This window comes from Pleurodeles waltl, chromosome 2_1 (genome assembly GCF_031143425.1).
Source record: "Pleurodeles waltl isolate 20211129_DDA chromosome 2_1, aPleWal1.hap1.20221129, whole genome shotgun sequence".
Lineage (NCBI taxonomy): Eukaryota > Metazoa > Chordata > Amphibia > Caudata > Salamandridae > Pleurodeles > Pleurodeles waltl.
This window is the reverse complement of record NC_090438.1, coordinates 534,844,482-534,870,447: the sequence shown is the minus strand read 5'-3', so window position 1 is coordinate 534,870,447 and position 25,966 is coordinate 534,844,482. Positions and strand designations below refer to the sequence as shown.

The following is a 25,966-nucleotide window of genomic DNA, read 5'->3' as shown; positions in this document are numbered from 1 at the left end:
TGGTGCCAGGATTTGACGCGCGCCACCACGTCTAACATGAAAACGATACCTTAAGGATCATTAAGGCAACCAGCACTCCGCGAATGGAAAAACAATGGTTTATTTAAACAAAACAGGAACGCGTTTCGGCTTTACCGCCTTCATCAACCTGCGGGCTGCCCATTTTGGCCCCCTTTATATACCATGTGTGTTTGGTTACAATCAGTTCACTTAAAGCAACACAGTAAATGTAAAATATAGTATGTGAAAAAACGGCAAATGAATAAATTATAAAAAACACTGCAGGAGTGACAATTGATAGATAAACAATGTCTATGTAATATATTTGTCACCTGATTTGAACTCAGTGGAAAAAATAAATAATCTATTAAAGTTTAAAGAATTAGGGGGGTCATTACAACCCTGGCGGACGGTGTTAAAGCTGCGGTAATACCGCAAACAGGCCGGCAAAAAAAAAAGGGAATTATGACCCTGGCGGAAACCGCCAACAAAGACAGCCACTTTAACACTCCGACCGCCACGGCGGTACAGACAAGCAGTGCGGCGGTCACCGCCAACAGACAGGCGGAAGACAATGTACCGCCCATAGTATCACAACCCGCCAATCCGCCAACTTTTCCGGGGCGGATTCACCATGGATAAAAACACGTCGGAAACAGCTTTTGCAATGGGAAAAGGCTCACCTGAACACATTCCACGAGGAACGTGGACTCCATGGAGCCGGAATTACAAATACTCCCCGCCCTTGCGTTTCTGCTCCTCTATGACCAACATCTACGTAGGCGCCGAAGAGAATGGTGAGTACTGCACCTACCACATGGGGGAGGCAAAAGTTAGGGGGACACCCACCAAACACCCCTACCCCCAACCTCACATAATACAACATACACCCCAATGCATTCACAAAAATCACAGGAACAACCCACAATGCCCCTGGAAGAATGAAAAGACAAAGCGAAATTCGGTCAAACATTGTAATGTGGCAATATACATGTCATAAAAAAATATACAGATATATATGAAAATCAGCCATAATTATATAGATTACAAGAAGTAGTGCAGATATGTACATAACAATGTCCGTGCACCAACAGTCCAAAAATGCATGGGCGAGGCCCACAAAGGATACCTGACCACAATCGGAGAGAACACTGCCGGGGCATCAGATAGAAATACTACAGGCACCTCAGGGGGAAGGGAAGGGGGGACACCTCAGCCGGATTACTGCAAAGCCAGATCCACGATGGGGCTCCATGCCCATTGATGTATCCTGAAGAGTGCAAAGCCACAGTCTCTCAATTCTCTACAGTGGGTGGGGTGCCCACCGTGCCATCCTGGGGAGTGCAAAGCCACAGTCTCTCAAGTCTCTACAGTGGGTGGGGTACCCACCGTGCCATCCTGGGGAGTGCGAAGCCACAGTCTTTCAAGTCTCTACAGTGGGTGGGGTTCCCACAGTGCCATCCTGGGGAGTGCAAAGCCACAGTCTCTCATGTAGATGCAGATCTCCACTGGTACTGGGGGGGGGATTGGTGCCCAGACTGGATGAGTCTGCACGTGAAAGTTCCAGTCCTGTCACTGTCCCAGCTGTACATGGGATAAGGATGCCTGATGTGGCGGTCTATTCATTCCTACCCGGTGCTTGCCCTGTTCAGCGGTGTTTTGCCATGGCGGTCTTTGCCCTGTTCAGCTATGCTTTGCCATGGCGGTCTTTGCCCTGTTCAGCGGTCTTCACCATGGCGGTCTTTGCCCTGCTCAGCGGTGCTTAGCCATGGCGGTTCTGCACTGTTCAGCGGTGTTTTGCCATGGCGGTCTTTGCCCTGTTCAGCGGTGCTTTGCCATGGCGGTTCTGGACTGTTCAGCGGTGTTTTGCCATGGCGGTCTTTGCCCTGTTCAGCGGTGCTTTGCCATGGTGGTTCTGGACTGTTCAGCGGTGCTTTGCCATGGCGGTTCTGGACTGTTCAGCTGTGCATTGACATGGCGGTTCAGGTACGAACATTGGTGTGTGGCATGACGTTCCCTACACTGGGCATTGGTGTGTGGCATGATGTTCCATCATAGCCCATCTGGGCTGTGGCAGCCGGGGCCCTCCTGGGCACTGACTCCGGCGGTGGCGGTGGTCTCCTGACCAGTGACAATACTTGTGCCCTCCTGGGCTGTGACTCCGGCGGTGGACTCCTGACCAGTAACGATACTTGGGCCCTCCTGGGCTGTGACTCCGGCGGTGGTCTCCTGACCAGTGACGATACTTGGGCCCTCCTGGGCTGTGACTCCGGTGGTGGTCTCCTGACCAGTGACGATACTTGGGCCCTCCTGGGCTGTGACTCCAGCGGTGGTCTCCTGACCAGTGACGATACTTGGGCCCTCCTGGGCAGTGACTCCGGTGGTGGTCTCCGGACCAGTGACGATATTTGGGCCCTCCTGGGCTGTGACTCCGCCGGTGGTCTCCGGACCAGTGACGATACTTGGGCCCTCCTGGGCTGTGACTCTGGTGGTGGTCTCTGAACCAGTGACAATACTTGGGCCCTCCTGGGCAATGACTCCGGCGGGGGTCTGCGGACCAGTGACGACGGTGCTGGCGGTTGTGTCTCGACCGCCGGAAATGATGGTGCACTTCTCCTCCGTGACACTCACAACAGGCTGGGCAGATTTACTCAGGCCCTTCCCCACCTTTGGTGGAGTCACAGCTGACTCTCCAATCCCCTTGGAACCCACGTCAGTTGTTTTCCCACCAGGAATCTTCACACGGTCCCGTCGTCCATTCTCCAATTTTAGAGCCTTTACAGGGGGTGGGCTGCCAGTGCCTTGGCTCTGGGTCACACTGCCTGCCCTGGTGGCCGGTGCACTCCACAAACCTTGAACAGGCACCACTGGTACTGGAGGCTTTTTGGCTGAGGCGCTATGACGGCACTGATGAATTGGAGGGGGTGGGGGCAAAAAGGTCTACTTTACAGAGGGACAGTTTCTGACGAACACTGGGATGGGTAGTTGGTGGGGGTCTGGGAGTGGAGGAAGAGGAGGTGGTTGTCGGAGGTGTCACTTTAGGTGTTTTGGGTGCAGGTGCAGGTACTGGAGGCTGTCATGAGGTGGATGGATGTTGGGTGAGTGATTGCCGGCGTTTGTGTACTTTGGGAGGGGGCGTCACAGACACACTGGGAGAGGACACAAGGGACGTGTAAATGGCAGTGGAGGTGGTGAGTGCAGGTGAGCGGCTTGTGGTGCTGGGTTTCCTTGTGCGATTCGTGGTGCCTGTGGATGTGGTGCATGCAGGTGTGTGTGTAGACGAGACTGGGAGGGAGGAGGGAGAAGAGGACGAGGGGGACACAGTGAGGCAGTGGATGTTGCTGTGTCTGTACGTGGGTGAGGCTTGCGTGAGTGCCTGTGGGTTGTGTGGTGCCTATGTTTGCTTGAGCTACCTGGGTGTGCTGACTTGTGTGCATGCTGGTCTGTAGGTGTGCTTGGTATGGGATGGGGTACTGGAGATTGGGTCTGGGTGGAGGAGGTTGGAGGGGGAGGCTAGACACAGGGACAATGGCTGCCATCAGTGCTGAGGCCAGAGATTGCAGGGTTTGCTGAAGGACAGCCTGACCAGAATGAATGCCCTCCAGGAATGCATTACCGTGTTGCAACTCTCGTTCTACACCCTGGATGGCATTCACAAGGGTAGACTGCCCAACAGTGAGTGACCTGAGGAGGTCAATGGCCTCCTCACTGAGGGCAGCAAGGGGTGACTGGGGCAGGGCCTGAGGTGCCTGGGGCGAAGGTGATGCCCCCCCTCCTGGGTGAGCGGGCACGGGGCGAACGCTGAGGGGCTGCTGGGAGGGCGGTGCTGGTAGGGGAGGTGGCGGCTGTACCTGTAGAAGTGGGGCGCACAGATGGTGCCGCCACCACAAGGCAGCCCCCATCGGCGAACGAGTCCGTGTCGCTGCTTGGTGATCCGGTGGCCGACGTGAAGCTCCCTGAGTCCGTGGCGTGGCCCTCCATGGCCATGTGGGATGCAGCTCCCTCGTGCTCCGGTGCCACTGTACCTCTGCCTGATGATGCTGATGTACAAAATGACAGGGAGAGCAGAAAAAGGAGGGGAGACAGAAGAAAGAGAGTTTTAGTGCATGCATACTGCTACCGTTGGAGGACAAGACAGACACAGCAGCCCACTGCATTATGCCATGCTCCTGCCCTCTGCACATGCAATTTCTGGGATATGGCCTACATGGCAATGTTGGACATCTGCGCACATGGATGCCACAGGGGCAACTATACCTCGACTTGGCACTCTGCTGAGGTGGGGTAGAGTGCCACATGGCCTACATTACGGAGGGGCCTTGCCTACTGATCTCGCCCTGGCCTAGGGACACCCACAGCCCACCTCCTCCACCCAAACACCTCCAATGCGCGCAAAGTCAGCAGAATGAGAGTGTACTCACCCCCTTGTGTCTGCTGTGATGCCCTCAAGTGCCCATCCAACTCCGGGTAGGCCACCGCCAGGATCCGGATCATCAGGGGGGTCATGGTGCGACGGGCACCCCTCCCACGTTGGGAGGCCATCCCCAGCTGAGCCTCCGCCGTCTTCTTGCTGCAGCGGCTAATGTCCTCCCATCTCTTACAGCAGTGGGTGCCCCGTCTCTGGTGGGCCCCCAGGGTCCGGACCTCCTTGGCGATGGCACACCAAATGTCCCTCTTCTGGTGGGCGCTGACCTACATGACATGCACAAGGAAAGAGGAACAGTCATTACCAACTGCACCGTCGTTGTGAGTGACACCCTCCCTACTCTGGCCCATTCATTCCCATGCATTAATGCTCTATGAACTGTGTCCCCTTCCCTCTTCCAACCAGCCCTCTCCACCCAGGCCTAGCCCATACAACGTGCTCCCTGTGTACTAACCTGTTGGTCTGGAGGACCGTAGAGTATCATGTACTGGGGGAGGACCCCATCCACAAGTTTCTCCAACTCCTGTGCAGTGAAGGCAGGGGCCCTTTCCTCAGACGCAGCAACCATCGTCGCTTCCAGACCGAGGTCACAGCAGCACTTGCAGTGTAGGTCCTCTCCTGTCAAAGGTCAGGTATCTAGTGATTGAACAGATAGAAAATAGCGGTGACGTCCGCGGCGGTGACGTCCGCGGCGGTGCGCATCATCACCCCTGGCGCACCTGTTCATTGGCTCCTGGGACCCATAGGGTCCAATGTTAACCAATGCAGCATTGCGCCGCGATCTACGACCGCCTACCGCGATGGTGTGCAACGCCAGCGCAGTTACCCCACAATCCCATTGTCCCAGTTTAGAGGTCAGGCAGTCTCCATTTCAGGGGCCCACATGGCTTGATTTACCTCAGCATCACACATAGCTAGGCCTACACTCAACACACATACAGGAAGGGTTTTGTGAGTGGTGTAGTCTTGTGTGTAACTGTGGGTACATACCTCGTCGCTGTTGTCCTTCGTAGGCACCGTCAGCTGGGACATTTGAGAAGATGGCGGAATCCTCCGGTGTACCGACCGCTGGTGGACCTGTTGACAATGGAAGAGCGACATGTCATCGTAACCTAACGGTTTGACCGTGCCACAATCCAGGAACTATGTACCCAGTTGTAGCCAGACCTGATGTCCCCAATCCGCCATCCGACTGGAATCCCCCCTGACGTGAAGGTGCTGTCAGTGCTCCATTTCCTTGCAAGTGGGTCTTTTCAGACAACAGTGGCCATGGCATCAGGGATGTCACAGCCTATGTTTTCCAACGTGTTGTCCAGAGTGCGGTCTGCCCTGCTGAAACACGTAAGGAGATACATCATTTTCCCTGAGGTGGCAGATTTGCCTACAGTGAAAGGGGACTTCTATGCCCTTGGACATATCCCCAACGTCATAGGTGCCATTGATGGAACCCATGTAGCTCTGGTCCCCTCCCACAGGAGTGAACAGGTGTACAGGAACAGGAAGAGTTATCATTTGATGAATGTCCAGATGGTATGTTTGGCAGACCAGTACATCTCCCAGGTGAATGCTATGTTCTCTGGCTCAGTGCATGACGCCTACATCCTGCGGAATAGCAGCATCCCTGATATGATGGCTCAACTCCAGAGGCATCGTGTATGGCTGTTGGGGGACTCTGGTTACCCCAACCTTTCCTGGCTATTGACCCCAGTGAGGAATCCAGGACCAGGGCAGAGGAACGGTACAATGAGGCCCATGGGCGGACTAGGAGGGTGATCGAATGCACCTTCAGCCTCCTGAAGGCCAGGTTCAGGTGCCTCCACATGACAGGTGGATCCCTATTCTACTCACAGAAGAAGGTGTGCGACATCATCATCGCCTGCTCCATGCTCCATAATTTGGCTTTGCGATGCCAGGTGCCTTTTCTGCAGGAGGATGATCCAGATGACGGTGTTGTAGCAGCTGTGGAGCCTGTGGACAGTGATGAGGAGGAAGCTGAGGAAGAAGACAACGACAACAGGGAGTCAGTCAGACAGCAATATTTCCAGTGACACACAGGTGAGAACATTTTCATGTTTAACATTACATTAACTTTCACACGTCTACCTCTATCCTGTCTGTCGGTTTCAACCACTATTTGGTAACTGAGTTGTACCTTTTGATAACTGTTTCACAGGTGTGGTTACCAACGTGTCATCTGCTTGCATCATTCAAGGACTTGTGATGTGTGAAGTGTGACATTGGTATGTTAGCTTTACAATAGGTAATGCATTATCACACTATCATTGATAATACATATTTTCTAAATCACAGACTGACTCCAGATTGTTTTGTGTTTCAAGGGTGTTTATTGAAGTGCTAATTATTGGAGGGGGTGGTAAAATGGTGAGGGGTGATGGTGGAGGAATGTCCATGGCAGAGTCCAGTCTATTAGTCTCACAGGTGCACTGCCCATCTGGGCATAGGAAGTGGAGCTGCGGCAGTTTAAGTATGGACAGGGTAACAAAGTGGGACAGTGGGAGGACAAAGAGGGTAGTCTAATTTCCTGGCGGGGTCTTGCAAACTTGCTCTGTCCTGTTCCTGGTTCTCAGGGACCGCTTGCGTGGTGGTTGTCCGTCTGCAGGGGGTGGGGTTGCTGGTGTGGTGGTCCTGTGGCAGGGCGTCCTATCCACTATCGCCGGCAGAGGTGGTGGGCAGTTCATCGTCCTGGCTAGTGTCAGGGGCCCCTTGGAGTGCCATGGTGTCCCTCACAGTGTTCTGTATGTCCTTCAGCCCTCTCAGTTCCCCTGTGTTCCTGTGCCTCCCTCCCCTGGACTGTGTGGCCACTACCGCTGCCCCCAGGTCCCTGTTGTTGTTGGGGTGGTGGGTTCTCCTGGGTTCCCTGTATTGGTGGACACACCGCTGATTGACCTGTCCTGGGTAGGGAGGTTTGGGCCCGCTGGGTGGGTGCTGTGCTGGTGTTACCAGAGGGTGGAAGGTCAGTGTTGGGCTGTGCCTGTGCAAGGGGAACCGACTGTCCCGAGGCCCACGATGGTCCGGGCTGGTCATTAGGATCCAGCAGGGCAGGGCTGCTCTCGTCACTGTGGGCCTCTTCTGGGGGTGGAGTGGTGTTGTCTGGACCCTCTGGTGTGGTGACGGTCCTTCGGGTTCCTGCAGGGGCATAGGAGCATGATTATTGCATGTGTGTGTGTAATGGTGTGCAATGGGTGGGTGTTTGTGTACCCCAGTGCAAGCATTCCTGTGTGTGGGTTTGTTTGATGATGGTTAGGGGGTTGTTCTGGGTATGTGCAGTGAGCATGCTTTAGTGCTGGGTGTCCATGCTTAGTTGTGTCATGCAGGGGAGGGGGTGAGGGTGGGGGGGTGTGATAGCATGCACGTAGGGTGGGGGATATGATAGTTAAGATTTGACTTACCAGTGTCCCATCCTCCACCGACTCCTCCGAGGCCCTCTGGATGCATGATGGTCAAGACTTGCTCTTCCCATGTTGTTAGTTGTTGGTGGTGAGGAGGTGGGGGTCCGCCTCCAGTCCACTGCACTGCGATGTTGTGCCTGGAGACCGTTGAACGCACCTTCCCCCACAGGTCGTTCCACCTCTTCCTGATGTCCTCCCTACTTCTTGGGTGCTGTCCCACGGCGTTGACCCTGTCCACTATTCTGCACCATAGCTCCATCTTCCTATTGATGTGTGCTGTACCTGTGAGCCAAATAGCTGTGGCTCTACCCGGATGATTTCCTCCACCATGACCCTGAGCTCCTCCTCGGAGAACCGGGGGTGCTTTGGCGTGACATGGGGTGGTGTGTGTGATATGTGGGGTGGTGTATGTGGTGATGAGTGTGGTGATGTGTAGTGGTGTGTGGTGTTTGCTGCGTGGATGTTGTTGGGGTGATGGTTATGTGTGCCTCTGTGTGATGGGGTTGTCTATTCTGTGCTCTCTCTCTGGCCTTCGTTCTCAATTTTGGTCATAGGGGTTTGTGGGTGATGTGGGTGTGTGTTTTATATTGTATTGGGTGTGTGGGAGTGGTGTTTGTATGTGTATCAGGTGTGTGTATTTTGAATTGTCCAATGTGGTGGTGTTTTGGAGATGTGTGGATTTATGTGTCGTAATAGCATGGGCGTGTTTCTGTTGGCATGGAGGTGGAGGTTTTGTTATCGCCAGTTTATCACTGACCTTTGGTGTGGCGGAGTTGTGTGGGTGTCTGAATTTCGGCGGATTCCGAGCTGTGTGTCATAATAGCTGTGGCGGAATTCCGCGGCGGTGTATTGAAGGTCTTCTGCACAGCGGTAAGCGCCTTTTACCGCCAATGTTGTAATGACCCCCTATGTGTCCATTTACATTCAATGGTTCACACTGAGTCATATACTTAATCTATTTACTAACAATAAGAACTGATAACAAGACTGCGATAAACAAAAGGTAATTAAAGGTAATGGAAGGTGATACAATTTGTCGAATATCTGGTCTGTGGAGATTGTACTAATCTGATGCAAGCTTTATGGAATGAGAAACATGTTACTAAGGTGTGCTGGATATTACTACAATGATTCAGTGCTATGTTGTCACATTATAGCAGACATCAATTGCATTGTTTATGTAAAACACGTTAACTCAAATGTATATATAGTTCCTCACTAGAATTGAACCCAACTGGTTCTCTTGAATCTAATGCCAGTATATATCTGGACTCTAGTTTTCTCAGATTTTTCTACCTGTCACCTCCATGAATATCTTTTCTTATCCCATCAATTACACTGTATTTTACATCTTCTACTCGTCCACCATGGAACTCGTGTACCTGTCGAGCACCCGGGTAGGACTCATCTTTGTTGACAATTGCCCTTAGATGTTGTAGTATCCTTTTATGTACTTGTAGTTTAGTACTTCCTACATATAACTTGGGACAACCGCATTTCAAAATGTAGATAACATATTCCCTCTTACAGTCATATTTTCCTTTGGTGGTGTGTATATTTCTTTGTCCTTACCTGATGGTTTTGATGTTTTCTCCATTTTTACACGCCTTACATTTTGTACATTTATAGAATCCATCTTGTAATTTAAACCAACAGGTTTTAGAGGTTTTGCCTTGTCTCACATCACTTTTCACCAGTGTGTCTCTCATAGATGTCCCTTTCCTGTATGTTATTACTGGCCTGTTCTTTAATTCTGTACCTATAACAGGATCACTTTTAAGCATGTGCCAGTTCTTCTGTAATAATTTTCTTACAGATTCATGAGCAGTATTGAAGGTGGTTATGAATCTCACATTTCCAGTGTCTTTATGTTTGTCATTTTTCTTTGTGTAAAAAAATGTCCTTTCTTGTCTGTGGTAAATAACAGTTGGTCCCTGGAACGGGATTTATCTCTTGTGGCACTTTTCTCTAAAATCTCACTAGATTATCCCCTCTGTCTTAATCTCTCTATCATATTTTCTTGAACATTTAAATATTCTTGTTCTTTCCTGCAAATCCTTTTAGCTCTCAACAACTCTCCAAAGGGGATATTATTTTTCAATGACTGTGGATGATGACTTCTGACATGTAAGATACTATTCCCTGCTGTGGCCTTCCTGAATAATGTTGTCTCCATTTTATTGTCTGCTATATTTACTTTGATATCGAGGAATTCAATTTCTTGTTTATCAACTTTACCAGTAAATCTCAGATTACATTCATTGATATTAATTTCTTTAATGAAATTATTGGCAGTGGTTGAGTCTCCCTTCAAATTACGAAAATATCATCAATGTACCTGAGCCACATGATAAAATTGTCACTACGTTTGTCTAATGGGAAGTTATTTAAAATCTGTTCCTTCCACCAACCCATAAATAAGTTGGCATAACTAGGAGCAAAACATGTTCCATCGCTGTGCCGCATAACGGCTCAAATATCTCATTGTTGAAATAAAACATGTTGGGGGTTATTCTAACTTTGGAGGAGGTGTTAATCCGTCCCAAAAGTGACGGAAAAGTGACGGATTTACCACCAGCCGTATTACGAGTCCATTATATCCTATGGAACTCGTAATACGGCTGGTGGTATATCCGTCACTTTACCGTCACTTTTGGGACGGATTAACACTCCTCCAAAGTTAGAATAACCCCCGTTGTGTTCTAAACACCATTGTATCATTTTGCTCAGCATTTTACTGTGATGGTAAAAATTGATGGATCTCATTCTGAAGAAGTACTCAACCGCCTGCACTACCAAATTGTGTGGGATACTTGTGTATAATGCTGTTACATCTAGTGTCATCAAGAGATTTTCACTTTCCCAGCTTACATCAAAAATCCTTCTTAAAAAATCACTACTCTCCTGTAGGTAAGAAGATAAGTTTCTAACTAAAGTTTGTAAAAATGTGTCTATATACTGTGATACAGATTCAAACAAACTTCCTTTTATGGACACTATCGGTCTCCCTGGTGGTTTAAGTGCATTTTTATGAAGCTTTGGTATCAAATAGAACACTGGTAATTTAGGAAAATCTACTTTGAGAAACCTATGCTCTTGTTCACTGATGAGATCTCTGTCTCTCCATTGTATCAGTTCTAAATCAAATTGTACTTTTACATTCTCAACATACTCTAAATCAATTCTTTTGTAACATTTTGTGTCATTCAACTGTTTATAAGCTTCTTCCATGTATTGCTGTATAGACCAAATTACAATGTTTCCTCCTTTATCAGAACTCCTCACAACTATTTCTGAATTGGTAGACAGTTTATTCAATGTCTTGTAATATCCTCTGTTCTTTATTTTTAGTTTATTCAACGACTGGGCCCTCAGGGTCTTAAATCCTTTGATTAAAGTGTCTGAAAATTGATCGATCATATCTCCACTGGGTGATGGAACAGTTCTAGACTTGGGCTTCAGGCCTGATGTCCCTTCTTTATCCAAACAAACACCCTCTGATTCCAGTCTGCCAATTACTTGTTCTTCATCCAATTTCTCCATTGAACTGTCTTCCAACTCCCAAAGATCTTTCATTAACATCACATCTCCTATTAATAAATTGTGACTCTTTTGCCTCTCCATGTTTGTACTTGTCCCTTCAATAATATCTCCATGTCATAACGTCCTCTTTCTTTTGGCTGTATGGATCTTTAACAGTTTTAATTTCCGTATGAATAAAAACAAGTCTCTGTGACTTTGCACATAGTCTAAATCATTGGGTTGGCAGTACGAGAGGCCTAACGATAAATTCTCTATGTCCTCTTTATCTAATATAATGTTTGACAGATTAACCACCGTTTTACCATCTGTCAATACCGTTTGTTGCTTCGAGTCACTTTTCCTCCTTCGTCGATCTGAGTTTCTTTTGCCCCCTCGTCTCTTCTGCCTCTGCCTCTTCCGCTTGTTCTGGTTCCTCCCCTTCAGGGTCTGTGGTTTGTTCTTCGATCTTTCCTTAAAAAATCAAACTCCTCTAGTAGTGAAGTATGAGACCTTATTTGTGACGATTCTGCGAAGTCAGTATCAGAACTCTCACTCATCCCTACATTGGATGTCTTCCTCTCAGTACTGTAAATTTTACTAACTGGCTCCTTCCCTTTTTGTTGTCTCCAGTAATCAAATTTCCTTGCAAATGTATATATTTGTCCTGTCTCATAATCAAATGTATCTCTGTTAAATTTGCATGACTTTTTTAGAATGATTTCCTCCTCAATTTTGGCTAATCGTTCTTCCATAGCATTATTAAATGACTCAACCAACTTCTTATCAGGAAACGCCTCAATTTGTTTGGTAACGTTATCAATTTTCTCTATTACTTTCTCTCTCTCTATTTGAGCATACTTGATCAATATTTTCATCATTCCTGCAGAACTAGCTGCATTATGAGCTGCCAATTCTTTTAACAGATCAGGATTGGGATCATCATAGGTAGGCATAATAAAAATCCTTAATCCCCTGGGTACTCTATCTACTTCCAAGTATTTATTAAGAGATTCACACTCCCACAACTTGTTTAATTCCTTCTTTTTTAATCTCTCTAATTCTTTAAATGTACCATAAATGTCCAAATTTCCTCCTGAGGGTTCCCCCCTGGTTGTTTTATTCTTCTCATTGGTAACAGATTTAGCAAAAGCTAGTTCTGCTCTCAGTTTTCTGTTTTCATAGACATCTGTGACTTTGTTAGCCATTTGTTGCTCTCAGCGTGTAAGCAAAATATTGCCGAATCAACGTGAACCTCAGTGTCAACAAACTACTCCTTTCGCACTGTCTTACTCTCAGCGCTTAATAATATAATAATAATGGTGCCAAAACTCCGTGAACAAAAATATCAACAAACTCTTCCTTTGTTCATTTACGCGCCGTTAGTGTTTCATGAAGCTTTTCTGTCAGTTCAAATGTATGCACAGCACTTAGCTCCGATTATGTTGAAATAATTTTCTGTGCAGATACAATATTGCCAGTTCTCCGTGAGTAAATGTATTAACAAGCTCTTCCTATAATCATTTACGCGCTGTTAATATTTCATGAAGCTTGGCTGTTAGTTCAAATGTTTACACGGCACTTAATTTGGATTTTGTTAAAATGATTTTCTGTACAGATACAATGTTGCCACTTCTCCGTGAACTCTTGTCAACAAACTCTTCCTTTGAACATTCGAGCGCCGTACTGCTTTTCAATCAATTTCAATCCGTGTACAGCGCTTGGCTGTGCTTTTATTGAAATGAAAACAGAACAACGCTTACCGCTCACGGCAATTGTCGGCTCCGGCGTCCTCCGACTCCGCGCAGACTTTCCCCTGAGAACGGTTCGGTGTTCACAGAAGTGTCAATATCAATTGCGTGGGTGAAGAGGTGAATAAAACAACACTTGATTCAGCATTTTCCTCGCCGCGCCTGAACGCCAATGGTGCCAGGATTTGACGCGCGCCACCACTTTAACATGAAAACAATACCTTAAGGATCATTAAGGCAACCAGCACTCCGCGAATGGAAAAACAATGGTTTATTTAAACAAAACAGGAACGCTTTTCGGCTTTACCGCCTTCATCAACCTACGGGCCGCCATTTTGTCCCCCTTTATATACCATGTGTGTTTGGTTACAATCAGTTCACTTAAAGCAACACAGTAAATGTAAAATATAGTATGTGAAAAAACGGCAAATGAATAAATTATAAAAAACACTGCAGGAATGCCAATTGATAAATAAACAATGTCTATGTAATATATTTGTCACCTGATTTGAACTCAGTGGAAAAAATAAATAATCTATTAAAGTTTAAAGAAATATGTGTCCATTTACATTCAATGGTTCACACTGAGTCATATACTTAGGCGGTCATTCTGACCGCGGCGGGCGGGAATGTCGCCGCCCGCCATGCGGTCACCGCCAAATGGCTTTCCCGCTGGGCCGGCGGGCGCCCGCCAAAGGAGCGCCCGCCGGCCCAGCGGGAAAGGCCCTGCAACAATGAAGCCGGCTCCGAATGGAGTCGGCGGAGTTGCAGGGGTGCGACGGCTGCAGTTGCACCCGTCGCGATTTTCACTGTCTGCTAAGTAGACAGTGAAAATCATGGTGGGGCCCTGGCATGGGCAGTGCAGGGGGCCCCAGGGGCCCCACGACACCCGTTCCCGCCATCCTGTTCGTGGCGGTAAAAACCGCCAGAAACAGGATGGCGGGAAGGGGGTCGGAATCTCCATGGCGCATGGAGATTCAGCCAAGCCAGGGGCAATCCGGCGGGAAACCGCCGGATCCCCTTTTCTGACCGCGCTTTACCGCCGCGGTCAGAATGGGCAGTGAAGCACCGCCAGCCTGTTGGCGGTGCTTCCGTGTCCCTCCACCCTGGCGGTCATAGACCGCCAGGGTTGGAATGACGGCCTTAATCTATTTACTAACAATAAGAACTGATAACAAGACTGCGATAAACAAAAGGTAATAAAAGGTAATGGAAGGTAATACAATTGGTCGAATATCTGGTCTGTGGAGATTGTACTAATCTGATGCAAGCTTTATGGAAGGAGAAACATATTACTAAGGTGTGCTGGATATTACTACAATGATACAGTGCATTAGGGTGGCGCAAGGTATAGCTAAGGTAATTATAACTGCTGAATTTCTATGGCTTTGTACCCTTGAAATGTGAACCTAACTATAACATTCCCCTAACCTTTATTATTTTCAGTGAATATATACATATATATATATATATATATATATATATATATATATATATACACACACATTTGTGTATAAATTGCATATATCTATCTATCTCTCTCTATATATATATATACATATGCACACACATATATCTCTCTCTCTCCCTCTATATAGATATATATATATATTTTATATATATATATACATATGTATATATACACATATAGCTCATGCTCTAAGGTAAATATAACACGTCCCTGCCATGCAGTTTTTTTCATCAAACATTTTACTGCAAATATTACACAGATATTATCAATGATGTTATCAAAGATGTCACGAGTGCCATAATATTTTTTTCTGACCCCCGGTTTTTCTTGTTCCCCACTTGATGGATTGTATCGAAATGTTCCATGCACAACAAGATCCTTGGACACACTCTTTTGGGAAAATATCATAAAGATTCATCGAACTTGCCCACAGATGGAGTGTTTTTTCTATAAAAAACTGTCCTAACTATAACGACCTACTGGCAACAAATTTCACCCAAATATGTCCCAAGTATAGCTTAATGACAAAAGTGTGCAAAATACCTAATATTTATATTTGTTTGCAGTTTTATAGGGTGCTTTCAGGAGTGCCATACTTTTGAAACAAATGAATAATGTTAGTAATCTAGTTGTTCATTAGAATACTGTAGGGAGGCAGCGGTCAGGGGCACAGACTCAAAAAATCTTAGGCAGTGAGGTAGGTATACAAGTAACAAGTCGACTATGCTAGGCAGGTGGGATGGGCAGTGGCAGAACAATGGACCATGGAGGGCAGGGGAAAGGTTGGAAGGAGGAACGGACCAACCGTGCAAGACAGGCATGAGAGGCTGTGGTAGTATAACAGACCACTTAGGGCAGAAGAAGAGGCAGTTGCAGTACAACCATACATGCCACCAGACCCGATTCAGGCTGGAGACTGATGTTTTTAAGCTCAAAGGGCTTTACTTAATTTGTCTCCCACCTAAAATCTTCTCTATTTCAATGTAAGCCAATGGGGGGAGAAATCAATTCCCCAGGATTGATGTTTTCAAAATCTCCCTCCTACCAAGCTCAAAATGTTGACAAGTATGGTATATTAGATCACTGAGGCCCAGAGGCATGGGGTAGGGACATGGACGTGGATAGCAGAGGGCAGGAGGCAGATGGGCAGGAGAACTAAACTGACCTTGTAGGTTAAGTGACAGAGGTTGCAGCAGCACAATACATCACACAGGGCAAGCAGGCAGTAATGCAGCACAATGGAACTTGGAAAGAAATAGGGAGGGGATAGGGCCATGCACATGTACAACAGTGAGAAAAGGGCTAAAAGGGATGGCAACAAGCTGACCATAACCAGCAGACAAAAAGGACAGTTGTACAGAAGGTAGGAGAGAGGGTGCAGGGACACAACAACATACCACACAAGGTAGAAGGTAGGGGTAGGGAGCTGCACATGAAAAATAGAGGGCAGGGGGCCAGGGGACAGGGTAGGAGCAGCAAGTTGACCACGGAGAGCAGGTGGGATGGGCACTAGTGAGATTATAATGGCACATGCACAGACAACGGAGGGAAAGTGGAAGGGAGTCAGAGGCAGCAAGATGACCACACATGACAGATGGGAGGGTCTGTTGCAGCACAACAGCCATGGAGGGAAAAAGGAGGGGGCAGGGGAAGGCACAAAGACCATGTGTTGTATAGCCATTTTAGTAATGTCTCTAGGCACGTTATGTTAGCAACTAGGCCTGACACTTGTGACCTTTAGCCCAGTTACATTTTATTCTGCTTCATTTTTATTATTTCAGAATTAGCCACATTTGTGCTGCTGTTTTATTTTCTTTATCTAGTTGATCTTTCACCTGGGAAAGCATTGCTTTTCTTAGCAAGACATTGGGGGTCATTACGACCCTGGCGGACGGTGTAAAAGGTGCGGTAATACCGCAAACAGGCCGACGGACAAAAAAAGGGAATTATGATCCTGGCGGAAACCGTCAACAAAGACAGCCACTTTAACACACTGCCCACCACGGCGGTACAGACAAGCAGCGCGGCGGTCACCGCCAACAGACCGGCATGAGACAATGTACCGCCCACACTATTACAACCCGCCAATCCGCCACCTTTTCCAGGGAGGATTCACGTGGATAAACACACAGCGGAAACAACTTTTGCTATGGGAAAACGCTCACCTGAACATATCCCACGAGGAACGACGACTCCATGGACCCCGAATTCCAAATACTACCTGCCCTTGTCTTTCTGCTCCTTTACGACCAACAGCAAAGTAGGCGCAGAAGATACCGGTGAGTACTGCACCTACAACATGGGGAGGCAAAAGTTAGGGGGACACCCACCAAACACCCCCACCCCACCCTCGCATTATACAACATACATACCAATGCATTCACAAAAACCACAGTAACAACCATCAATCCCCCCGGAAGAATGAAAAGACAAAGCGAATTTCGGTCAAACAGTGTAATGTGCCAATATAGATGTCATACAAAAATATACTGATATATATTTCAAATTCACTCATAATTATATATACAATACAAGAAGTAGTGCAGATATGTACACAACGATGTCCGTGCACCAACAGTCCAAAAATGCATGGGCGAGGCCCACAATAGATACCTGACCAAAATCGGAGAGAACACTGCCGGGGCATCAGATAGAAATAAAACAGGCACCTCAGGGGGAAGGGAAGGGGGGGCACCTCAGCCAGATGAATGCGAAGCCAGATCCACGACGGGGCTCCATGCCCATTGATGTATCCTGGGGAGTGCAAAGCCACAGTCTCTCAAGTCTATACAGTGGGTGGGTTGCCCACTGTGCCATCCTGGGGAGTGCAAAGCCACAGTCTCTCAAGTCTATACAGTGGGTGGCTTGCCCACTGTGCCATCCTGGGGAGTGCAAAGCCACAGTCTCTCAAGTCTCTACAGTGGGTGGGTTGCCCACTGTTCAATCCTGGAGAGTGCAAAGCTACAGTCTCTCAAGTCTCTACAGTGGGTGGGTTGCCCACTGTGCCATCCTGGGGAGTGCAAAGCCACAGTCTCTCAAGTCTCTACAGTGGGTGGGTTGCCCACTGTGCCATCCTGGGGAGTTCCAAGCCACAATCTCCCAAGTAGATGCAGGTCTCCAATTGTTCTGGAGGGGGACTGGTGCCCAGACTGTATGTGTCTCCCTGTGAAAGTTCCTGTCCTGTCACTGTCCCAGCTGCACATGGGAAAAGGATGCCTGATGTGGCGGTCTATTCATTCCTACACGGTCGTTGGCCTGTTCAGCGGTGCTTTGCCATTGAGGTTCAGGACTGTTCAGCAGTGCTTTGCCATGGCGGTCTTTGCCCTGTTCAGCTGTGCTTTGCCATTGAGGTTCAGGCCTGTTCAGCGGTGCTTTGACACTGAGGTTCAGGACTGCTCAGCGGTGCTTTGCCATGGCGGTCTTTGCCCTGTTCAGCGGTGCTTTGACATGGCGGTCTTTTGCCCTGTTCAGCGGTGCTTTGCCTTTGAGGTTCAGGCCTGTTCAGCGGTGCTTTGACATTGAGGTTCAGGACTGTTCAGCGGTCTTCACCATGGCGGTGCTTGCCCTGTTCAGCGGTGCTTTGACATGGCGGTCCTGATACTGACATTGGTGTGTGGCATGACGATCTCTACACTGGGCATTGGTGTGTGGCATGACGATCTCTACAATGGGCATTGGTGTGTGGCATGACGTTCCATCATTGGCCAGCGGGCTGTGGCATCTTGTCCCCTCCTGGGCTGTGACTCTGGCGGTGGTCTCTGGACCAGTGACGATACTTGGGACCTCCTGGGCACTGACTCTGGTGGTGGTCTCTGGACTAGTGACGATATTTGGGCCCTCCTGGGCACTGACTTAGGCGGTGGTCTCTGGACCAGTGACGATACTTGGGCCCTCCTGGGCACTGACTCTGGCGGTGGTCTCTGGACCAGTGACGATACTTGGGCCCTCCTGGGCTGTGACTCTGGCGGTGGTCTCTGGACCAGTGACGATACTTGGGCCCTCCTGGGCACTGACTCTGGCGGTGGTCTCTGGACCAGTGACGATACTTGTGCCATCCTGGGCAATGACTCTGGCGGTGGTCTCTGGACCAGTGAAGAAACTTGGGCCCTCCTGGGCAATGAATCTGGCGGTGGTCTCCTGACCACTGACGACGGTGCTGGCGGTTGTGTCTGGACCGCTGGAAAAGATGGCGCACTTCTCCGCCGTGACACTCACAACAGGCTGGGCAGACTTCCTCTGGACCTTCCCCACCTTTTTTGGAGTTACAGCTGACTCACCAATCGCCTTCGATCCCATTTCACTTGTTGTCCCACCAGGAGTCTTGACACGGCCCAGTCGTCCACTCTCCAATTTCGGAGCCTTTACAGGGGGTGGGCTGCCAGTGCCTTGGCTCCGGGTCCTACTGCCTGCCCTGGTGGACGGTGCACTCCAAAATCCTGGAACACGCACCACTGGTACTGGAGGCTTTTTGGCTGAGGCGCTACGATGGGACTGATGAATTGGAGGGGGGGTGATTGCAAAAAGGTCAATTTGACATAGGGACAGTTTCTGACGGACTCTGGGATGGGTAGCTGGAGGGGTCTGGGAGTGGAGGAAGAGGAGGTGGTTGTCGGAGGTGTCACTTTAGGTGTTTTGGTTGCAGGTGCAGGTACTGGAGGCTGTCGTGAGGTGGATGGATGTTGGGTGAGTGATTGCCGGCTTTTGGGTACTTTGGGAGGGGGCGTCACAGACACACTGGGAGAGGACACAGGAGACGTGTAAATGGCAGTGGAGGTGGTGAGTGGAGGTGAGCGGCTTGTGGTGCTGGGTGTCCTGGTGCGAGTCCTAGTGCCTGTAGATGTGGTGCATGCAGGTGTGTGTGTAGACGAGACTGGGAGGGAGGAGGGAGAAGAGGAGGGGGACACAGTGGAGGCAGTGGATGTTGCTGTATCTGTATGTGTGTGATGCTTGTGTGAGTGCCTGTGGTGTGTGTGGTGCCTATGTTTGCTTGAGCTACTTGTGTGTGTTGACTTGTGTGCATGCTGGTCTCTAGGTGTGCTTGGGATGGGCTGGGGTACAGGGGATTGGGTCTGGGTGGAGGAAGTTGGAGGGGGGAGGCTAGAGACAGGGACAATGGCTGCCATCAGTGCTGAGGCCAGAGATTGCAGGGTTCGCTGAAGGACAGCCTAACCAGAATGAATGCCTTCCAGGAATGCATTACTGTGTTGCAACTCTCGTTCTACACCCTGGATGGCATTCACAATGGTAGACTGCTCAACAGTGAGTGACCTGAGGAGGTCAATGGCCTCCTCACTGAGGGCAGCAGGGGTGACTGGGCCAGGGCCTGAGGTGCCTGGGGCGAAAGTCATGCCCACCCTCCTGGGTGAGCGGGCACGGGGCAAACGCTGAGGGGCTGCTGGGAGGGCCGTGCTGGTAGGGGAGGTGGCGGCTGTACCTGTAGAAGTGGGGGGCACAGATGGTGCCGCCACCACAAGGGAGCTCCCATCGTCGGACGAGTCTGTGTCGCTGGTTGCTGATCCGGTGGCCGACGTGAAGCTCCCCTCGCCCTCCGTCCCACTGGTGCATTCAGAGTCTGTGGTGTGGCCCTGCATGGCCATGTGGGATGCAGCTCCCTCGTGCTCCGGTGGCACTGTACCTCCGCCTGATGATGCTGATGTACAAAAGGACAGGGAGAGCAGAAAAAGGGGGGGGGAGACAGAAGTAAGAGAGTTTTAGTGCATGGCATACCGCTACCTTTGGCGGACAAGACAGACGCAGCAGCCCCATGCATTACGCCGTGCTCCTGGCCTCTGCACATGCAATTTCTGGGATATGACCTACATGGCAATGGTGGACATATGCGCACATGGATGCCACAGGGGCAACTATACCTCAACTTGCCACTCTTCTGAGGTGGAGTAGAGTGCCACATGGCCTACATCACGGAGGGGCCTTGACTACCTAACTCGCCCTGGCCTAGGGACACCCATAGCCCACCTCCCCCACCCAGACACCTCCACTGCACGCAAAGTCCGCAGAATGAGGTTGTACTCACCCCCTTGTGTCTGCTGTGATGTCCTCAAGTGCCCATCCAACTCCGGGTAGGCCACCGCCAGGATCCTGAACATCAGGGGGGTCATGGTGCGACGGGCACCCCTCCCACGTTGGGAGGCCATCCCCAGCTGAGCCTCCGCCATCTTCTTGCTGCAGCGGCGAATGTCCTCCCATCTCTTCCGGCAGTGGGTGCCCCATCTCTGATGGGCCCCCAGGGTCCGGACCTCCTTGGCGATGGCACGCCAAATGTCCCTCTTCTGGTGGGCGCTGACCTACATGACATGCACAAGGGAAGAGGAACAGTCATTACCAAATGCACCATCAATGTGAGTGGCCCCCTCCCTACTCTGACCATGTGGCCCATTTATTCCCATGCTTTACTGTAGTATGAACTCTGCCCCCTTCCCTCTTCCACCCAGCCCTATCCACCCAGGCCTAGCCCATACTACGTGCTCCCTGTGTACTAACCTGTTGGTCTGGAGGACCGTAGAGTAGCATGTACTGGGGGAGGACCCCATCCACAAGTTTCTCCAACTCCTGTGCAGTGAAGGCAGGGGCCCTTTCCCCAGACGCAGCAGCCATCGTCGCTTCCAGACCGAGGTCACAGCAGCACTAGCAGTGTAGGTACTCTCCTGTCGAAGGTCAGGTATCTAGTGATTGAAGAGATAGAAAATGGCGGTGACGTCCGCGGCAGTGACGTCCGCAGCGGTACGCATCATCACTGCCAGCGCACCTGTTCACTGGCTCCTGGGACCCATAGGGTCCAATGTTAGCCAATGCAGCAGTGCGCCGCGGTCTACGATCGCCTACCGCGACGGTGTGCAACGCCAGTGCAGTTACCCCACAATCCCATCGTCCCAGTTTAGAGGTCAGGCAGCCGCCATTTCAGGAGCCCACATGTATTCTTTTTCAACTGCGTCACACATACCGAGGCCTACACTCAACACACATACAGGAAGGGTTCATTGTCTGATGTAGTCTTGTGTGTGACTGTGGGTACATACCTGGAGCATTAGTGACTGTTTCTTCGCTGTTGTTCTTCTTAGGCACCATCAGCTGGGACATATGAGAAGATGGCGGAATCCTCTGGTGTACCGACCGCTGGTGGACCTGTTGACAATGGAAGAGAGACATTTAATTGTCACCTACAGGTTTGACCGTGCCACAATCCAGGAACTATGTACCCAGTTGGAGCCAGACCTGATGTCACCAATCAGCCATCCGACTGGAATCCCCCCAGACATGCAGGTGCTGTCAGTGCTCCATTTCCTTGCAAGTGGGTCTTTTCAGACAACAGTGGCCATGGCATCAGGGATGTCCCAACCTATGTTTTCCAATGTGTTGTCCAGAGTGTTGGCTGCTCCGCTGAAACACGTAAGGAGATACATCATTTTCCCTCAGGTGGAGGATTTGCCTACAGTGAAAGGTGACTTCTATGCCCTTGGACATATCCCCAACATCATAGGTGCCATTGATGGGACCCATGTAGCTCTGATCCCCCCCGCAGGAGTGAACAGGTGTACAGGAACCGGAAGAGTTATCATTCGATGAATGTCCAGATGGTCTGTTTGGCAGACCAGTACATCTCCCATGTAAATGCAATGTTCCCTGGCTCTGTGCATGACGCCTACATCCTGCGCAATAGCAGCATCCCTGATATGATGGGTCAACTCCAGAGGCACCGTGTATGGCTATTGGGGGACTCTGGTTACCCCAACCTTTCGTGGCTATTGACCCCAGTGAGGAATCCCAGGACCAGGGCAGAGGAACGCTACAATGGGGCCCATGGGTGGACTAGGAGGGTTATCGAACGCACCTTCGGACTTCTTAAGGCCAGGTTCAGGTGCCTACATATGACAGGTGGGTCCCTATTCTACTCACCGAAGAAGGTGTGCGACATCATCATCGCCTGCTCCATGCTCCATAATTTAGCATTGCGGCCCCAGGTGCCTTTTCTGCAGGAGGATGATCCAGATGACTTTGTTGTTGCAGCTGTGGAGCCTGTGGAGCCTGTGGACAGTGATGAGGATGAAGCTGAGGAAGAAGAAAACGACAACAGGGAGTCAGTCATACAGCAATATTTCCAGTGAAACTCAGGTGAGTATATTTTCAGGTTTAACATTACATTAACTTTCACACGTCTACCTCTATCCTGTATCGACATTTCACTCATTTGTTAACTGAGTTGTCCCCTTCCTTTTCAGTTTCACAAATGTGGTAACCTATGTGTCAAATGCTTACATCCTTGAAGGGCTTGTGATGTGTGACATTGGTATGTTAGCCTTCCGATGGGTAACCCATTATGACACTGTCATTGATAATACAAAATTACAAATCATAGACTGACTCCAGTTTTTTTTGTGTTTCAAGGGTGTTTATTTAAGTGCTGAAAATGAAGAGGGGTTGTAAAATGATGAGGGGTGATGGTGGAGGAATGTCCATGGCAGAGTCCAGTCTATTAGTCTCACAGGTACATTGCACATCTGCCCATTGGAGGTGGAGCTGGGGCAGTTCCGATTTGGACAGGGTAACAAAGTGGGACAGTGGGGGGGACAATCAGGGTGGTCTCATTTCCTGGCGGGGGTCTTGCCATCTTGCTCTGTCCTGTTCCTGGATCTCAGGGCCCGCTTGCGTGGTGGTTGTCTGTCTGCAGGGGATGGGGTGCTGGTGTGGTGGTCCTGTGGTGGGCCGTCCTGTCCACTAGCGCCGGCGGAGGTGGTAGGAAGTTCATCGTCGTGGCTAGTGTCAGGGGCCCCTTAGAGTGCCACGGTGTCCCTCAAGGTCTTTTGAATGTCCGTCAGCACCCCTACGATGGTGCCCAGGGCAGAGCCGATGGTCCTGAGCTCCTCCCTGAACCCCAAATACTGCTCCTCCTGCAGACCGCGGCCATCGTCTCCTGGGAGTGGTGGTATGCTCCCATGATGGAGGAGAGGGCCTCGTGGAGAGTTGGTTCCCTTGGCCTGCCCTCCCTCTGTCGCACAGCAGCCCTCCCAGTTCCCCTGTGTTCCTGTGCCCCCGTCCCCTGGACCGTGTGCCCACTACCACTGCCCCCAGGTCCCTGTTGTTGTTGGGGTGGTGGGTTATCCTGGGTGCCCTGTAGTGGTGGACACACCGCTGATTGACCTGTCCTGGGTAGGGAGGTTTGGGCCCGCTGGGTGGGTGCTGTGCTGGTGTTACCAGAGGGTGGAAGTTCGGTGTTGGGCTGTGGCTGGGGAAGGGGAACCAACTGTCCTGAGGCCCACGATGGTCCGGGCTGGTCATCAAGATCCAGTAGGGCAGAGCTGCTGTCGTCACTGTGGGCCTCTTCTGGGGGTGGAGTGGTGTTGTCTGGACCCTCTGGTGTGGTGACGGTCCTTCGGGTTCCTACGGGGGTATAAGTACATGATTATTGCATGTGTGTGTGTAATGGTGTGCAATGGTTGGGTGTGTGTGAACCTCAGTGCACACATTCCTCTGTGTGCGGTTGTGTGCTGATGGTTGGGGGGTATTCTGGGTATGTGCAGTAGGCATGCTTTAGTGATGGGTGTCCATGGTTAGTTGTGTCATGCAGGTCTTGGGGTTGGGATGTGTAGTTGGTGTTATGGGTACATTAGTGAGGAGTTTGGGTGATAGGGGAGGGTGGGGGTGTGTGATATCATGCAGGTAGGGTGGGGGATGTGATAGTTAAGATTTGACTTACCGGTGTCCGTTCCTCCAACGACTCCTGCAAGGCCCTCAGGATGCAAGATGGTCAAGACTTGCTCCTCCCATGTTGTTAGTTGTGGGGGAGGAGGTGGGGGTCCACCGTCAGTCCGCTGTACCGTGATGTGGTGCCTGGATACCGTTAAACGCACCTTCCCCCGTAGGTCGTTCCACCTCTTCCTGATGTCCTCCCGATTTCTTGGGTGCTGTCCCACTGCGTTGACCCTGTCCACTATTCTTTGCCATAGCTCCATCTTCCTGGCTATTGATGTGTGCTGTACCTGTGAGCCAAATAGCTGTGGCTCTACCCGGATGAGAAGCGGGGGTGTATTTGGCGTGACATAGGGTGGTGTGTGTGATGTTTGGGGTGGTGTATGTGTTGATGAGTGTGGTGGGTGTAGTGGTATGTGGTGTTTTGTGCTTGGATGTTGTGTGGGTGATGGTGTTGTGTGCCTCTGTGTGATGGGGTTGTCTATTCTGTGCTCTCTCTCTCGCCTTCTCTCAGAAATTTTGGTCATAGGGGTTTGTGGGTGATGTGGGTGTGTGTTTTATATTGTGTTGGGTGTGTGGGAGTGGTGTTTGTATGTGTATCAGGTGTGTGTATTTGTAATTGTCCAATGTGGCAGTGTTTTGTATGTGTGTGTGTATTTTGAGCGCGGCGGTGTGTACCGCCAATGGAATACTGCGGTTGAAAGACCGCCGCGTGGATTTGTGGTTCGTAATAGCATGAGCGTGTTTCTGTTGCCGTGGAGGTGGAGGATTTGTTTCCGCATGTTTATCGCTGACCTTTGGTGTGGCGGTATTGTGTGGGTGTCTGAAATTCGGCAGATTCTGTGATGTGTGTCATAATAGCTGTGGCGGTCTACCACCGCCGCAGCGGTGTATTGGCGGCCTTCTGCACGGCGGTAAGCGCCTTATACCGCCAGGGTCGTAATGACCCCCATTATTTTTACTTTGTGCTTTCCTCAAGGCTGCAGCAAGATAGAGTTGCCAGCAAAGTGGTACACTGCATCTCCAACATTCACAGAAACATTCACATCCTTATGTGGGGACATTTTGTCAGAACATCAGCTGTTTTATTATAAAAACACTTCTCTGACACATGCACGTTAGAGGGAGATTTCAGCCAGATGATCCCGACCGCATACTGATTGACCTCCCTGGCCTACATGGGAATGGTGTCTATCTAAACAACAGGATTCCTTGCTCAGATATGGGCGATTATGGCTTCCAGAGGTGTACTGAAGGGCGCATTATGGGTTATCACGTTGTGCTCTAACATAGCTCATGTAGGAACTGCATATAATACACGCATAGTGACAGTACGGTGGGACTTTTCCTGTATTTCACTTTTCTTGTCATCATTTTGCTTTTAGAATGTTTCAGCATTCTAATTGTTGCAATTCATGCCATTTTATCTAAGACTCAGCTGATTGAATAACTCTTAATGAACCATTTTCTTCCTCTGTTCGTCTTTGCATGTGTGGAGCTAATGTAACTGAGAGAAAAGGATGAGAGTTGATACACCACGATTTCCCTGAGAAGTTATTCTTGTCATGTGTCCGGTTGCCACAGAACATAACTGCTCTTGGGCAGATATGAGGAGCTACTATTTGGCCGGAACAGATTAGGCTGACAGTTGTCAAATGATGTGGGATTGGACTCAGTTCCCACA

The 25,966-nt window shown here is 49.8% G+C and overlaps 1 long non-coding RNA gene across 2 annotated transcripts in view; it reads right to left on the bottom strand.

Annotated features, from left to right (window-relative positions):
• LOC138258965 (uncharacterized) overlaps positions 1-13,409 on the bottom strand; it is a 114,443-nt gene extending 101,034 nt beyond the window's left edge. For both annotated transcript variants that reach the window (XR_011198614.1, XR_011198615.1), the window contains exon 1: positions 13,119-13,409. This is a non-coding gene — a long non-coding RNA (uncharacterized lncRNA). The remainder of the gene's footprint in view (positions 1-13,118) is intronic.
• Between the last annotated feature and the right edge of the window lie 12,557 nt (positions 13,410-25,966).